This window comes from Podarcis melisellensis (assembly GCF_964234715.1).
Source record: "Podarcis melisellensis genome assembly, chromosome: 10".
Lineage (NCBI taxonomy): Eukaryota > Metazoa > Chordata > Lepidosauria > Squamata > Lacertidae > Podarcis > Podarcis melisellensis.
The window spans coordinates 63,336,727-63,353,149 of record NC_138542.1 but is presented as its reverse complement, the minus strand read 5'-3'; the positions used below and the strand labels follow the sequence as shown (position 1 = coordinate 63,353,149).

General features: G+C 44.5%; 1 protein-coding gene across 4 annotated transcripts in view; it reads right to left on the bottom strand.

The window, feature by feature from the left end:
* Positions 1 to 16,423, bottom strand: part of SOX5 (SRY-box transcription factor 5) — a 749,551-nt gene that overhangs the window by 447,647 nt on the left and 285,481 nt on the right. Inside the window, exon 1 of one of the 4 annotated variants that reach the window (XM_081926961.1) lies at positions 15,213 to 15,400. The exons of the other annotated variants lie outside the window; for them this stretch is intronic. The gene's annotated coding sequence lies outside the window, so the exon portion shown is untranslated. Of the gene's footprint in view, positions 1 to 15,212; positions 15,401 to 16,423 lie in introns of those variants that run through there. 4 annotated transcript variants of the gene reach the window in all.

Here is a 16,423-nt window from a genome sequence, read left to right as displayed (position 1 = left end):
GAGGTGAGTGAGGCTGAGAGACTTCAGAGAAGTGTGAGTAGCCCAAGGTCACCCAGCAGCTGCGTGTGGAGGAGCGGGGAAGCGAACCCAGTTCACCAGATTACTAATCTACCGCTCTTAACGACTACACCACACTGGCTCTTGTGATGCTGCAGACCCTGCAGTGAGTGCCACCCAGCAATTTGTCACTCCCTCAGTGGTGACACCCGGGGCAGCCCGCCCCACCGCATCCCCCTTCCTCCGCCCCTGGTCTGTGTCAGTTTGACCTAGACGTCTCCCATGAAAGACCCTCTGAAGAGCAGATCTGGGTGATATATTGATATATCGTCCAAAACCAGTTTGAAGTCCATATTGTGATATCGGTTTCATAGTTTTTGACTGGGCAATATATCGCGAATCAAGATGTGTATTAGGGTTGGGCAATATATTGTCCAAAACTAGTTTTATGTCCATATCATGATATTGGTTTCATAATTTTTGACCTGGCAATATATTGTGAATCATGACGTGTGTGTGTGTGCTGTGCAGAAATCACAATGTGGGGAAAACTGTGAAGCCAGCCAATGCCTCTACATAGCTTCATCCTTTTTTGAGACAATGTGATATATCAGAATATTGCAATGTTTACCTGGTGGTATATCACAAAGCTGAAAACCAGATAACACCCGGCCCTACTGTTCACAGATACATAGTTACATCCTTATTTCAGACACCATGATATATTGGTATATCATGATAGTTAGCTGGTGATACATCACAGTGTTGAAAGCTGGATGCTACCCAGCCCTGCTGAAGAGTAGTATATTTGAAGAGTAAGAAAGCAGAGAGACTGGATCAAGCTCAACTTTATGGCTCACCTGGACTTGAACCCAGGTCTCCCTGATCCAAACACAGTGGAAGAGAGCATAGAAATGGTGTCACCTGGGGAGAGTCTTAGAGGCCCACATTTGGTTCTTTGCCTCAGCATTGAACTTTTAGCTTTGCCCCGATTGTAGCTACTTTAGTGGCACAATACAGTAATTAAGGGATATTAGTCTTTAAATAATTCTAAGGAGAACAAAAAATAAAATAAAAAAACCCTTTCCCCTTTTCTGGATTACCTTTAGAACTGAAATCAGAGAGCACTAAACGAATAATAATTTGCGCGCCTCCTGTGAGTGATTGAAGATTGAATCAAATTTTAACTAGATTCTATTTTGTAAATCCCTCAGGATGACATAATTACAATTCCACACATACATTAATTAGCAGTACACATCTATTTCATAGAGTTTAGCAAGTTTAAAATGGCTTTCATTGTCTGCAGAGCGTCTGTTCCTCCACGGCTAAAAAGGAAATAAGCCTGATATTTGAAATAGCGGGAATTAAATTGACTTCATTAGAGTGACAATTTTCCTTTAAAGTTAATATCTGCTTAGTCTGGAGCCCCAAGGTCAAACCCACGCAAGGATGCTCCCAGTTAAGGATTTGAGGAACTTCAAAATCAATGGAAAGTATACAGTGGCTTGAGGGAAGCAGCGCTGAGGAGACTGTCCTCCCAACTTTGCCTTCCTTTGACTGGCAACTAATTCAGAGACTCATTCTGAAGCAGAGAAGAAGGAGAAGGAGTTCACAAGGGGGAAATCTGGGAAGGACGTGGCCTAGCGGCCCAATACATTTGGTTGCCTCAGGCAAGAAGCAAGAGACGACGTCCTCCCGTTCCTCTAAGCCTTATATAGCTTCGGACCCCTTTGGGAGGGAGCAATCTGTCAATTATAGTTCCTGTCAGTTGCTCTCTCTCCACCATATTTAAATTCAATCCTGGCCCAAATGGATCAGGACTCTGACTGAGCGTAAGGGAGCTTTTCACTTCCAAAAAATGTTTGAGGACATTCAATTAACACGGCAGCCCTGCATGAAGAACAGGGATGGGTGAATTTGTACATTTCAGCTTCTCTCCATTTCTACGTTTGCCAATCTTAGGTTCAATTATCTGTATAAGATTTTGTTCAAACTCACTAAAATGCATCCGTGTTCTTGCCTAGTCGGGTAATTATTCCACAGTGTCAGCAGGGGGCGCTGTTTGGAAAGATCCTTTTACACATGGACACCAACCATACCTATTTGGGTGGGTCTAATCAAGAAATGGAGGCAGTGAGAGATTTTACTTTCTTGGGCTCCATGATCACTGCAGATGGTGACAGCAGTCACGAAATTAAAAGACGCCTGCTCCTTGGGAGAAAGGGGATGGCAAACCTAGACAGCATCTTAAAAAGCAGAGACATCACCTTGCCAACAAAGGTCCATATAGTTAAAGCTATGGTTCTCCCAGTAGTGATGTATGGAAGTAAGAGCTGGACCATAAAGAAGGCTGGTTGCTGAAGAATTGATGCTTTTGAATTCTGGTGCTGGAGGAGACTCTTGAGAGTCCCATTGACTGCAAGAAGAACAAACCTATCCATTCTGAAGGAAATCAGCCCTGAGTGCTCACTGGAAGGACAGATTGTGAAGCTGAGGCTCCAATACTTTGGCCACCTCATGAGAAGAGAAGACTCCCTGGAAAAGACCCTGATGTTGGGAAAGATGGAGGGCACAAGGAGAAGGGGGCGACAGAGGACAAGATGGTTGGACAGTGTTCTTGAAGCTACCAGCATGAGTTTGACCAAGCTGTGGGAGGCAGTGGAAGACAGGAGTGCCTGGCGTGCTCTGGTCCATGGGGTCATGAAGAGTCGGACATGACTAAACGATTAAACAACAACAACAGTTGGTAAAGGTGCCAAATATAGCTCTGGCGTGCTCTGGTCCATGGGGTCACGAAGAGTCGGACACGATTAAACGACTAAACAACAACAATCATGACCTCAAGTCACCTGTAGAAAGGGCATCCTTCAGGAACCAAGATCCCAAACCATGAAGTGATTTAATGCTAAAAACCAGCACTTTGAACTTAGCTTGGAAACAAACCATGGCCTTTGCCTGGCCTTCTGCAAAGATGGCCAAATTCCTACCCTTCTATCTAGACATAAAAATGGAAGAATGGGAATGCAACCTGAAAGTTAAGAGACTGCTGGCTGTGTTTCTGCAACTTAATATAATGATGATGATGATATGTGTTTCCCTGCCCTGTGTTAGATCAAGTGAAACTTCTGAAGAATTTCGAAAGCAGTCCGAAGAATTTCGCTTTGACCACCAAAACAAAGAGGTCAGAAGCTTTGGTGTGGCAGATTCACAAAACGGAATTGGACTTTGAAATGAGACTCTTGCTGGGAAACAAACCTAGAGGAATTTGAAGCACCTATTGCAGTTTCAGTAAGGTTCGCAAAATTTCTCACACTTATCTAATCAGCAGATATTTTATGTTCATGACCATGTCCACATGTCAAGGTAAACAACAAACCATGGTTTAATGTGAATGAACAGAACTTTTGCATGCTGCCAAATCACTCCTTCCTCGAGGCAAGAGCAAGATACCATTACTAAATCAGCTCTCGTGGTTTATTTCTCTCCAAACAAACCCTTATTATTAAATTGATTCTTTGCTTGACAAGATATAAACCATGGAAAAGGATTCATATGCCGTGTTAAGCCATGGTTTATGATTTATATGCAAACAGAGCCTACATACTGTACTTGTATATTGCTTTAAACCCAACTTCTTTCCACTAAAGAAAGGTGGAATTTTGCCTTTCATGTGCGTGCGCACACACACACACTTTCATCTTCTTGGGTTTTTATTTGGTTTATATAGTGGAAATGTTTCTCTGCTTAATTGGGCTGACATCTTCAGAGCCTAAACAATATCTTGAGAGTCCACAGCAGGGGTGGGGAACCTCAGGTTCTGGAACTGAATTTGGCCCCCAAAGCATCTTCTTATCTAGCCCTGAAAACTCTCCCCTGGCTACATGTCTTAACTGGCTCTGTTTCTGCCTGCCTGGCTGGCATGTATCCTTTATGCCAATCCCCGTTGCCTGCCTGAATGGAGGACAGAGATGTGTATGTGTGTGTGTGTATCTAGAAACCAGCCTACTGTACAAAGCTGAAATTAGCATTTGTTGCAACACCGCCTGTTTACTTCTGACCCCACCCACCATTCGTATGTGGCCCCTCAAAAATCACCCAGAAGGTAATGTGGCCCTCAAACAGAAAAATATTCCCCAGCCCCTAGCCTGCAAGCCTCCTGAAACCAAATTCACCGCCTTGAAATGACCAGCAGGGGCAGCATATCGCCAGTGTCCCTGTCCCAAATAATTTCCCCCTTGTTCAGCAGAAGAATGGGTCACTGATAGCTATAAAAATATCCTTTCACTGGGACTTGGGGGGGGGGTTGTGCATGTGTTTCCCTAGGAAGGAACAGAAGACAAGGCATTCCATTCAGCCAACAGGGGACTGAGTGCATCAAAAAAGCAGCCAGGGTTTCTCCCCCCCCTTCCCCATTCCTGCCCTCCCCAACACAATAGCTCAGAAAACAAAAGGCAGATTATTAGGTTTAAGTATGTTAGCTTGTTCTTCACATGCCCCCCCGCCCGCCCGTCCAGCACATCTGGCGACCATGTGTGGCAAACGCTAATTAAGACTTTCCTAAGTGAGCTACAATTAGTTACGACTGCTGTTTAGTTCTCCCGGGCCCGTAGCGAGGAAATAAAACAAAACCTTCCCTTTACTGTTATACGGAAATCTCCCGGCCCTCCCCCCTGACCCAAGCCCAAGGGATTCTCCCTCATCATCACGCTGCTGAAATTAAAACAGAAAAGTGTAAGCAGATACTTTAAGGCTCTCTTCCGCCTGATTTTCTCCCCTCCCCCTCTTTTTTTTTGAAAAAAAGAAAAGAAACCCAGCATTTTATTCATTTTGATTGAGTGCAACAGGCAGGCAACAGTGTGCCTATGATCCTTCCAACAAAAGGGAATTGTTAAACAGATGTCCATATTCTACTCTTCACCCCACCCCACCTCCCCTCGACTGATAATATTAGAGACACAGCAGTTTTATCTACTCCTGCGCCATGTGTGCGTGTCATATATATAAAAGAAGGGGGGTTGTCAAAATTATCGGAATAAACTGTACAGAGAAAGGATGCAGACTGTACACAATTATGACTCTCTCAAGGACCACACATTTTTATTTACCTTTGGCCATTTCTTCCCTCCACAGATCAAGCTCTTTCCAGAGCTGTTTGAAAAATTTAACAACAAGAGGCATTTATTTTACTGCTTATCTGAACTTTCAACAAGCTCCGTCCCCAAAAAGCTCTGCATCGGGGAGGTAAACCGACAAGAACAACAAAATATTTAAGGCGCAATCCGCCTGAAAACTCCACGCTTTTCAGTCTCGTTTAATTTCAGCCAGAGATTTATGCATGTGCTTAAATCTCTCCTAGGCAGTAGGACTTCCAAAAAAGTTTTGAACCAAAGCCAGATGATGGATTGTATCCTGTACTAACTTTACTCAGAGAAGACCCACTGAAAATGATAGCAATGGCTAACTTAGGGACTTTTATTTCAATCGGTCTTCTCTGAGTACTACTTAGTTGGCTAAAACCTCATATTTTGCTGCAAAGGGTCATCCACAAATGGCCAAAGTGAAATTTATGTGGCCAAGTCAATGTCTTTGTTTTTTTTCCAGTGGAGATATGGCAGCCTGAATTTTGAACTCTTCTACTCTCCACCGCTTTCCCCATAATCTACCAGGGGCTTTAAAAATATAGTTGCAATCAAACCAGAACTGTACACAGTACACCAAGCTATTGCACCATAGATTTGTATAATGACATCATGATATTGGCAGTATCGTTTTCAGTTCCTTTCTTAATGATCTCTAGCATGGAATTCACCTTTCATTCACAGCTATTGCACTCTGGGTCAACATCTTCATCGAGGTATCCACACACACCCAACAACTCCAAGATCTTGTTCCTAAACAGCAGGGCTGGCCCAAGGCATCTCAGCACCTGAGGCAAATCCCAAAATGGGGCATGCACCGGCTCCCCGCCAAGGGAGAAGGGGTGAGTGAAGATTGTTATCAGGAACAAAGCATGAGGAGGAAGATTGACATTGGAATCTGCTGTTCCTGGGGACCCTGCCGCCTGAGGCGGTCAACTCAGCTGGCCTCATGGTTGGGCCGGCCCTGATAAACAGACATGTTTAAGATTGCATTCTATCATACATGTATGCTGGCTAGGAATGATGGGAGTTTCAGTCCAAGATATCTTGAGGGCAACAGGTTGGCAAGGGCTATTGGCAAGTATGAAGTGAGGACAAAATTCATTGTTAAATTCTGGATCTCCTCAGGAAGAAGCTAAACACACCAGGCCCCTGAAGATCTCACACACATTCTGTCTTCCGTTTCCCCCTGATATCACTCGCCCCCCCCCCCAGCTTAAAAAACCATAGTATTGCCCTGGTACATATTCTCAGCTCAACTTCAATTTTCACAGTAAGAGACTTGACATATTTTCTTCCTTTTTTATAACTCTTAGTTATAACACAATGTGACTGCAACAGCTCAGCCCCCACTAGAAAGGATATTTCCACTAAGCAAATACTCGGAGTAATTAGTGAAGAAGTGATAATATCTGAATGCATCATGGTTTGCACAAATTACGGCTTATTTGTATCAAAAGAAAGAGGCACAACCCTCCTACTAGCTTGAGAGTACAACCAAAGCAAGGGGAAAGGATCTCAGTTCTAAACATACCACAAGAGATTACGTTTGCTGATTAAAAAATAACAATGCAGATTTCTAAACATACAAGCGCCAAAGCATCTGCGAGATACGGAGTAACAGGCAGAAAGAGGAACAAAAAAGGATTTTAAAGGATTTTAGGATTTTTCTGGGGGAGTCTACCTGGTGCCCTCTAGTTGTCCATTTATTATTTTTATTATTTATTACAATTATATACTGCCTTTTTCTTCCAAGGAACTCAAGGTCCCATTCTCACTTAATCTCCACAACAACCCTGGGAAGTAGGTTAGGCTGAGAGGCAATCACTGGCCTAAAGTCGCCCAGTGAGCTTCATGGCTGAGTAGGGATTCGAACCCTGGTCTCCTAGGTCCTAATCTAACACTCTAACCATTACACCACACTGCCTCTCTAAGTAGGGATAAGAGAATCGGGTAATGTCTGTTCCCTTCAGCATCTAATTTTTCCAATCTTCAGTTCTTCACATTTCCACTTCAGCTAGCAAATTTTATTGGGGGGGGGGGGGATAAAACTCTCCTGAAAATTCATCTGTGTTTTAGTGTGAATTTTCCTAAACCAATTATATTTAATGCAATTTTGCCTAATATACACACATTGCTAAGCAATTTCCCTTAATATGATGTATAAATATATCTTTAGTGAGAAACATGCATTTCCGTTTACACTGTACCCCAGCAGCTCCAATTCTTTGTACACATTTCTTGGCCTTCGAACTGAATTGGAAAATTTGGAGAGGCGTGAATTCTGAAGGGTGGATGCATTTCGGTTTCGGTGTTTTGGGGGGAAAGTGCAATTTTAGGTAGGCTTGCCTTTAAATGTGAAATGAACTGCATTTCTTCCCCAGTTCCCTACTTCTGAGCACATTTATACACATTAATTTTCTATTTTAAAAAATCGTATCAGTGTGAAATAATATAGGTATATGCACAATCACACACTGTAAAGGCGACATAAATGCAACCAGAATCCTGTTCAGCTGAAATGCACTTAGTTCCTACCTTCCTTCAGACTTTTTAACTCAACCCAGGAGGGGAAGGGGGTTACATCTGGCGTGCCCTGTGCTCACACAACCACTCTCCCTAAACACTTTACACCCACACATTGTTTTGAACATATGAAGAGGCTTTATATATTTTGGGATTGCTGTGGGAAAGTGCATGTTAAGGCCATGTGCACATCCGCACTCTGAAATATGGAGGATCCAGACAAAGCTAGCTGCGTTTTGTACCCAGCGAAATCAACGGGGCTTAAGTCGCCACAAACTTTTCACACTGAGTTCAGTGGTAAAGGGACCCCTGACCATTAGGTTCAGTCGTGACCGACTCTGGGGTTGCGGCGCTCATCTCGCTTTATTGGCTGAGGGAGCCGGCGTACAGCTTCCGGGTCATGTGGCCAGCATGACTAAGCCGCTTCTGGCGAACCAGAGCAGCACACGGAAACACTGTTTACCTTCCCGCCAGAGTGGTACCTATTTATCTACTTGCCCTTTGATGTGCTTTCGAAATGCTAGGTTGGCAGGAGCAGGGACCGAGCAACGGGAGCTCACCCTGCTGTGGGGATTCGAACTGCCGACCTTCTGATCGGCAAGTCCTAGGCTCTGTGGTTTAACCCACAGCACCACCCGCGTCCCAGATTTCAGTGGTATCTAAGTGCAACTAACTCAATCTGCAGCCAGCCCAGGAGCAAACTGAGCTGCGATATTATAGGCTGCCCTTCTGCACTGTCTTCCCTGCCAGTTCAGTGAGGATTAAATCAAGTGGGCCATTGCAGATGATAGAGAACTGAATGTCGACCCAGATTTCTCCAAATGTCAACCCAGTGTGCAGCAGCTGCGATAAAGACAAATTCCATGTTAGAGATCATTAGGAAAGGGGATTGAGAATAAAAACTGCCAGTGTCATAATGCCGTTGTACAAGTCTGGGATGCCAGCACACTTGTTGGAATATATTGTGCACAGTTTTGGTCTCCCGCAACTCACAAAGGATAATGTAGAGCTGGGAAAGGTGCAGAAGAGGGCGACCAAAATTATTAAGGGGCTGGAGCAACTCCCCCTATGAGGAAAGATGACAAAGTTTGGGGCTTTTTAGGTTAGGGGGAAAGGCAAGTAAGGGTGGCGGTGAAAGAGGTGTATAAAAACTCTATGCGACTTGGAGAAAGGGAATAAGGATATGCTTCTTAGGATATAATACCAGAACCTGGGGTCAGCCAAAGAAAGTGAATGGTGGAAGATTATGGTCAGACAAAAGAAAGTCCTCCTGTGGAATTTAGGGTCACATACTGCAGTGGTGACTACTCCCAGCTTGGATGGCTTCAAAAGGAGATTAAACAAATTCATGGAGTGATCAATGCTGTCAGTGGCTACCAGCCACCACGGCTATACATTAACTCCAGTAACGGAAACCTTATGCCTCTGAATACCAGACCCTGCAAGTGTCCTTATTTTCCAGGGACAATCTCAGATTTGAAGAAGTCTCCAAGTTTCTGATTTGGTCCTGGAATGTCCCGCTTTTCCTTAGGACGTCCCTATTTTCATCAGAGAAATGTTGGATGGTATGGCGTTTTGCAACTCCCAAGCCTAGGAGATACAACCTTTAGAAGACATCTGAAGGCAGCCCTGTATAGGAAAGTTTTTAATGTTTAATGTTTTATTATGCTTTTATATAGGGGGATGTGGGTGGCGCTATGGCCTAAACCACTGAGCCTCTTGGGCTTGCCGATCAGAAGGTCAGTGGTTCGAATCCCCGCGACGGGGTGAGCTCCCGTTGCTCGGTCCCAGCTCCTACCAACCTAGCAGTTAGAAAGCACGCCAAAAAGTGCAAGTAGATAAATAGGTACCACTCTGGTGGGAAGGTAAAAGGTGTTTCCGTGCACTGCTCTGGTTTTGGTGTTCTGTTGCACCGGAAGCAGCTTAGTCATGCTGGCCACATGACCTGGAAAAATTGTCTGTGGAAGCGGACAAATGCCGGCTCCCTCAGCCTGTAAAGCGAGATGAGCGCCGCAACCCCAGAGTTGTCTGCAACTGGACTTAATTATCAGGAGTCCTTTACCTTTACCTTTTATGCTTTTATATATGTCAGAAGGCACCCTGAGTGGCTGGGGCAACCCAGTCAGATGGGTGGGGTATTATTCTTGTTCTGGAATAGGACATCCCTATTTTCATCAGAGAAATGTCAGAAGGTATGGAATACAACTTGTTGGGGAAAGCACTGTTGTGCAGATGCTTTGCATTTTGGCTTCCCACAGGTATCTGGTTGGCCATTGTGAGAATGGGATGCTAGACAAGTTGGCCTTGGGTCTGATCCCGCAAAGCTATTTGTTATGTTTCTGTGCACCAAAATGCTTCTGCTGGAAAACCTGGCTACAAATGCACCCACGGAAAGGCACACTAGGAAAGTGTTTTCCAAAGTAATTATTCTTTACCACATTATGGCTAATATTATATGATTTCGCAAATTGATCTGCATTCTGCATGAATGTGCCCTTCTATTAGAAACAAACACATGCATGCATATCCCAATTTACTTCCCCACACTCAACACATTTTTCAGTTAACAGATTTCAGAAGCGGACAAGCTACTTACACAGCTGAGGATTTAATTTCAACACCCCCCCTTTTTTTTCTTCCTGTCAAATACAAACTTTGCCCAAAGCTAATTTTATTTATGATGAATATGATCAACTTACTTTCACGAATCATTGCTGTACAAACCTGAAGGAAGAGATGGTGCTAATGTGTGAATAATTGTTGACACAATTAAGCACCCAGCTCTCTGCCTGTTAAACAGCTTCCAGCAGTAAAATTCTCCAGTAGTTTAAAGGGATAGTCAATTCATTTCGGAGTGCAGAGAGAGAAAGGGGGAGTTCTTCTACTGACCTGGTGTTTTGAGGGGGTTCTGAATGGGCCCATATATGGTACCACAACTCTGCATCGCTGAGAAATGGGGGTCTCGCCGTGGAGAGTGGCTACATATTGAGTCAGACGCTTACCGTTTAGAGACTCAGTAAACAGAAGGCTCACCCTTTGACCTTCCTTTGCAGAGACTGTCTGGTTCATAACCTGCCAGGGACTTCCGCCTACCTAATGACCTCTTTGTGAATTGGTGGGATTGCTCTAAATTAGCCTTCCTTCCGACAGCCTTGCAAAAGGAAGGAATCAGCAGCCGAGTCTGGATTGCAACACGAAGCTGGCGGGCGAATGGACGGGGGGTTAGGTGGGTGCTGTTATGATGCTGAAATGAACTCTCTTACTTTGAAGCGGATCAAAAGTTGTGGAAAAATAAAAACTCTCATTTCTGCTCCAGAAAAAAAAAATGTATCGTTTCTGCTCCAGTCTCTGTTGGGCAAGGTTTCAGAAGTTGATGAACTTCTCGCGCTGGTGACAGGGAGAACAGTTAGTCCAGCCCAGCCCTCTCCACACATTGCATGCTTGTTGACCGACAGCCTCAGCCAAATTGCTAGGTGAATGATATGAACAACGTCCATGCAAAGACCACTGGGAGTGGGGAACTGGAGCTGGTCAGTGGATCAGATGGTTATCTGCCGCACCCCTCATGAATCAAATGTGATAGCTGGGTGGAGTCACTCACTTGTCCATCACCTGCCATCACAATGACACCAGAAGCCCTCTTTTTGCCTTCAAGTGTCTTGTAGAGCACTTTGAAAGGGGCTTCTCCTGACCTGACAATCAGATCTACACACAAAAACACACGAGCCCAAGAAGTTCATGGTACCTTTATAGGTAATGAGAAAACCCTGGCCAAGTTCAGAGTGTTGCACTAGGGCCCAGACATGAAGTCTTGTGCCCTGCTGGCAGAGGATAGTGTTCTGCTTCAAGGATGAAGAATCCATGGCCCTCCAGATGATGCTGGACTCTATCAACTCTCGCCAGCCTTGACCATTGGCCATACTGGCTGTGGCTGATGAGAGTTGGAGTCGCACAAGACCTGGAAGTCCACAGCTTCCCCATCTCTGATCCACTTGGAGGGTTGCCCGATTTAAAGATAAAAACTATAAGGAGAGACAGCTGGAGCTCTGAATTTTTTTGTATTTATTGGCGGAGGATTATACCACTTAAAAAAATAATTTCAGAGCAGTTTATGTAGAAACATATACGAATACAACAACAACAACAATGTTGCTCATCAATGGTTTGCAGCTGAACAGCACATTGCTCCCATCTTTCCCTCATACAGTGAGATGTATGGGGTTTCTATTTGAGCTGTAATCACTCTCACAATGCACTTACATCAGAGGGTTATTGCAACAGTGAAATAAGGGGCTGGGAACAATGAACACCACCCTGATGTCCTTGGAGGAACAGTAAGATAATAATCAAATAAATAAAAACCTCAAAGACCACCTCTCGCTACAAGAACCTACCTGGACCCTACAATTATCATCAGAGGTCCTTCTCTGTGTGCCTCCTTCAAATCAGTCACAGGGCTTCCAAATAATCCTGGGTACTGTAGTTCACTCCCTACAGGAAAAGGATTCCCAGCTCCTTTAAAAACTACAGTTCCCAGGATTATTTGGGGGAAGCCATGTGTGGATGTGTCCATTGTCACAGCTTCTTATGCACCAGGCGAAGACATTCCTATTTTCCTGGGTTTGGGAGTCTTAACACTGATTGTACTGCAATATCATTTATGTTCAATTTTTGGTGCTCATTTTTTTTAGTGTGGTGGGATAGAAAGCATCCTTTTCAGGCTTGTTGTTGTACGAACACCTTTAGAAACCTTTTGCTTCATTTTAGGCTTATTCAGTGTATCTGCTGTTGTTTTTTGAAGTTGCCAAGTTGATTGGAAGCTTAAAATATTCTGCAAGTCGCTTTGAGACAATTCTGTGGCAAGTGACAAATAAATATGGGGAAAGGCTGTATGTAGCTCAGTGGCAGAGTTTTCCATGAAGAAGTCCCCGGGTTCAGTCCCTGAAATCTTCAGGTAGAGCTGGGAATGTCCACCTGCCTGATGCCCTCAGAGGCTCCTACCATTCAGAATAGAGAGAACTAAGCTAGATGGAACAAGGATCTAACTTAGGACAGTCTCCCATGTTCCTAATAAAGAAAAAGAAGGCAGCATACCAACTTCTATGAAGCAAGGCTGTGCCACTTCAGCTCACAAACATACACCGAACCTTTAGCCTCAGAAAATGTGACGTCCCAACTTTCCTGTGAAACTTGCGGCCTTCTGGAGAATAAGATGACGAGACTCAGTGGCATGGTCCAAGGCCACATCTGTGTCACAGCCTGCATCTGAAAATTCCCATTAGAAGCGGAGTTGCCGTGTCAGTTCTGGAATCAGATGCCAATGCTGGAATCACGACCCATGTGCCACTGTGCCAATTTGAGACCCAGCTCCTGGTTCCTACAGGGGCCGTTTTTTGCTGCCAGCTCAAAGGGCCATTGGATCCAGCAAGCCTGTATTTTGCTCATCATAATTAACTCATTAGAAGTGCCCTCAAAGTAGATAGAGCATCTTTGTTTGCAATCCAAAACTCATGGGAGCATAAGGATTAAGCTAAGAGTGTACTAGATCATTGGGAAGAAATATACCACCAACCTGCCAATAGTAGGGAATATATATATATGTGTGTGTGTGTGTGTGTGTATATATATATATATATATATATATATATATATATATATATATATATATATATATAAATTAGACCCTGTGCTATTTTTCTAGAAAAAGAGGTGCCAGAACTCACCATGAACACCTCCCTCTTTCTCTTAGAATGGTGATGGTGCCCACCTGAGAGGTGCTAGAACTGAGTTCCGATGGGGAAAAACAAAACCTTGTTTACACCTGATGTGAGGCAAATGTAGACCTTTGAACTTGCTGTTGTTTGCATGTGACCTGCTGGCATGCCGGCTTTCTCAATTGTTCTGCCAAAAGTCCTGTGCACAGCAATCAAGTCTTCAGCATCCAGTTCAAAATCAGCAAAACTCCCCTCACCATTTGGCAGGTTACTGGAGACTCCATACAGACCACTCTCTATGAAGCATCAGAAGCATACAGATCATCCCTCAAGAATAATTTTTATCAGTTATTAGGTAGTTTTCTTTTAAGTCATTGATAATGCTTACTGCTTGCTGAATGGTCACCTGTATTCACAAAGAAAGGTGATGCATTCTATAAGCTAAGAGATTGGGATATGAATCAGTAAGGCTCAGGTTCAAAACTTTCCTCTTCTAGGAACCATGGTATGAACTTGAGGCCACCACCTTGCTGCAGCTAAGCAGGTCTGGGTCTGGTCCATGCACGGATGGGAGGCCACCTAGGAAGAGCCACGTGGATGTTACTTAGACCTACACTGGCTCCAGCACATTTCTGAGTACAATTGAAAGTGTTGGTGCTGACTTTTAAAGCCCTAAACAGCCTCAGCCCTGTATAACTGAAGGAGAGTCTTCACTCCCATCATTCAGCCTGGACGCTGATATCCAGCTCTGAGGGTCTTCTGGTGGTTCCCTCACTGCAAAAAGTGAGGTTACAGGGAACCAGGCAGAGGGCCTTCTCGGTAGTGGCACCGTCCCTGTCCTCCCATCAGATGTCAAGGAGCTAAGTAACTATACAACCTTTAGAAGACATCTGAAGGCAGCCCTGTATAGGGAAGTTTTTTTGTGTGTTTAATGGAAGTGGCCCAGAGTAGCTGGCGCAACCCAGTCAGATGGGCGGGGTAAAATAGTAATAATAATAATGCTTCCAGGATGGAAGGAAGGTGAGATAAGAACACAAGCACAGCCTGTTGCAAGTGTCCAGCATCCTATTCTCACAGCAGCCAACTAGATACCTATGGGAAGCCTGTAACCAGAACCTGAGTGCCACATTACTCTCCCTTCCAGTGGTTTACAGTAACTGGTATTCAGAGGCATACTGGCTCCAACAGTGAAGTGAGAACACAGCCATCAGGGTTAGTAGCCACAGATGTATAGGTAAGAAAATAATTTAAAAAGAAATAAAAAGAAATAAAAAGTCTCAGTTCCCCCACTCCCCCAATCTTTGACAAGGGGATTATAGCAGTTCAAAAGCACGTCAAAGTGCAAGTAGATAAATAGGTACCACTCTGGCGGGAAGGTAAATGGCGTTTCTGTGCGCTGCTCTGGTTTTGCCAGAAGCTGGCCTTAGTCAGGCTTGTCATGCTGGCCACATGACCCAGAAGCTGCTCCCTCGGCCAATAAAGTGAGATGAGCGCTGCAACCTCAGAGTCGGTCACAACTGGACCTAATGGTCAGGGGTCCCTTTACCTTTACCTTACCTTAAATAGTTGTTGTGAAGATGCTAACAATATAATGTACCTGAAGTACTTTGAACAACCAAAAGCACTGTTTAAATGTTAAGTATTATCAACATTGGTCCACTGTGTCTTCCAGAGCAGACAGCAGACTTTTCACACTTTCTGCCTGAGAATGGAGGGAAGCAACAAGTGTTGCATGCATTATGCAAGGGCAGAAACACAGGGAAGACTTCATCTCCATTATATCACCCACATCTTAGAAACCCTCCCAGCAACACTTTTGCCAAGACAACATTACCTGGGTGCTTCTTATTCTTCTTCACCTGTGATAATGCAATGAAGTACTGAGGAACGTCACTAGCCCCAGACTCTCTTCTTTTCACCACTTTGTTTTCCCCAATCCGTCACTGGGGACAATGGCAGCAGCATGAGGAGCCCGTGGAAAGCGAGAAGGACGGATGGAAATCCCACACAGAGTGCGCTTTCTCTCCCCAGACAGGCAATCGCAGACTCTCTTGTCAAGCCAAGGCCTCACTAACCCCAGGGCCCGTCCTTTTCTTCTCTGTAACAAATCAAATTTTGCAACCCAACCTTGCCACATCATTTGAGTGTATTGACACAATTGGGACTTCAACCCCAATTTTGCTTTGTGTTTTTCAAGTGGGGTTTACATAAGTAGAGAACAAGATAAAGCACGCACAATACATCGGGGGCCCAGCTGAGCGAACAGTGAACTCCACGGTCTGCATATCTGGAAAGCAAATCCATGGCCATCTCCAACCTGCTAGCAATGTTTAAGGGGCCTTCCACCACCACCCACTGATTTTTTAAAAATTGTTTTTTGAGGTTGCTATCTAGAATCATAATAAAGGCAAAGGGACCCTTGACCATTAGGTCCAGTCATGACCGACTCTGGGGTTGCAGCACTCATCTCACTTTCTTGGCCGAGGGAGCCGGAGTACAGCTTCCGGGTCTTGTGGCCAGCAGGACTAAGCCGCTTCTGGCAAACCAGAGCAGCACATGGAAACACCGTTTACCTTCCCGCCGGAGTGGTACCTACTTGCACTTTTGACATGCTTTCGAACTGCTAGGTTGGCAGGAGCAGGGACAGAGCAACGGGAGCTCACCCTGTCACGGGGATTCGAACCACCAACCTTCTGATCGGCAAGTCCTAGGCTCTCTGGTTTAACCCACAGCGCCACCCACGTCCCTAGAATAATAATATTACCTTGGAATTTTGTGGAGCTTCTTATACCAGGATACCAAAGATTAATGGGGCTGTGCCTTCCTTGGCATCCACTTTTAATTTATTATTATTATTATTGTGCCTTTTTGCCTCACTTGCAAATTCTCAACATAGGGAACTGCTTTGCATCCGTAAGTGAATTTTGAACTCACAGGGAACACTGTGGTCACATCTGCACCATAGGTTTACAGACCCTCCAAGTGTCCCTATTTTCCCGGGACAGTCCTAGATTTACAGAAGTCATCCTGGTTAATTCAAGCACA